This window comes from Entamoeba dispar, genomic scaffold (genome assembly GCF_000209125.1).
Source record: "Entamoeba dispar SAW760 scf_1105229462947 genomic scaffold, whole genome shotgun sequence".
NCBI classification, from domain to species: domain Eukaryota; phylum Evosea; order Mastigamoebida; family Endamoebidae; genus Entamoeba; species Entamoeba dispar.
In genome coordinates, this window is record NW_001855447.1 from 35 (window position 1) to 1,319 (window position 1,285).

Consider the following 1,285-nt stretch of genomic DNA (forward strand, 5'->3'; position numbering starts at 1 on the left):
TATTTATTATTATTTGATTATTTGATTAATATTATTATCTATTTAACATGAAAATGAATATTAAATTATTATAATTAAATTTAAATGTTGTTATAATTAATTGTATTTATATTTTATTTCATCATTTTATTTTAATTTTATATTTTAATTATATTTCTATTGTTATTTTATTATTATTATTCATAATTATTATTTTAATTATTCTTTATGATGATTGATGTTGATAATTTGTATTATTTTTATCAATAATTTATATATCTTATTCTTTTATTTCTATCATATTTATATTTATGTATTTTATTTATTTATTTTATTATTCATATTGTTATTTATGAATAATAATTTATTTATTTTCTGTATTTTCATTTTATATTTTGTATATCTAACTTCTCTTGAATATGCTATTCTGTTGTTTATTCTCTTTTATTTTATTTATTTTTTCTTTTCTTGTTTAATATTTTATCTTGTTTATATTTTATTCAATATTATTTTGATAAACAAATTCTCTTTTTTCACTTCTTCTATATTAAATATTGTTAATGATATTATAAATGTTAACATATTTATAATTTCATTTTATGAAGATGTATTATCAATTCTAATTATTTTGATTCAACAAATTATATTTCAAATTATATATTTTCTGATATTCTTGTTGTTTCATTATTATTTTTCATCACTCTTGTTATGTTCTTATTTTATTTATTTAATATCATTGTTATGAATATAACAATACAATTTATTCATCTTTATACATTCATATTTCAAAATATCTTGTATTAGATTTTCATTCAATATTATTTTATTTATTGTTTTAATGTGTTGTGTAAATCAATATTGATTAATATCTAAATTATTAACAATTATTTGTTTTCATTTTTATTATTTGATATATTCATCATTTTGATTCATATAATGTCTTTCTATTCTAATTATTGTAATTCAATTGTATCAATAACAATAATATATTGTATATCTCTTTATGTTCTATTTGTTTATTTATTTTTCCAATTGTTGATTATTACTTTCTTTTATTTCATTCTTCTTCAAAATCAATTTACAATATTCACTTTTATAATTTCATGTATTCACAATAACAACTAATTTTGAATGTTTCATTCTGTTCATCTAATTTAATTAAATGAAAATGAATGATATAAACATTCATTTAAATCATTAAAATTTAACATCTTCTTTATTTATCATATTGAATTTCATAAAATTAATTCATTATTCATTCATTACATCTATTATCATTTATATCATTCAATGATGTTTCTATATT

The 1,285-nt window shown here is 14.2% G+C and overlaps 6 annotated features.

Annotated features, from left to right (window-relative positions):
- Positions 1-152: part of a microsatellite that runs on past the window's edge.
- Positions 153-157: 5 nt separating this feature from the next.
- Positions 158-203: a microsatellite.
- Positions 204-226: 23 nt separating this feature from the next.
- Positions 227-375: a microsatellite.
- Positions 376-412: 37 nt separating this feature from the next.
- Positions 413-492: a microsatellite.
- A 30-nt stretch (positions 493-522) lies between these two features.
- Positions 523-580: a sequence feature (AT_rich).
- Positions 581-840: 260 nt separating this feature from the next.
- Positions 841-896: a sequence feature (AT_rich).
- Positions 897-1,285: the final 389 nt, after the last annotated feature.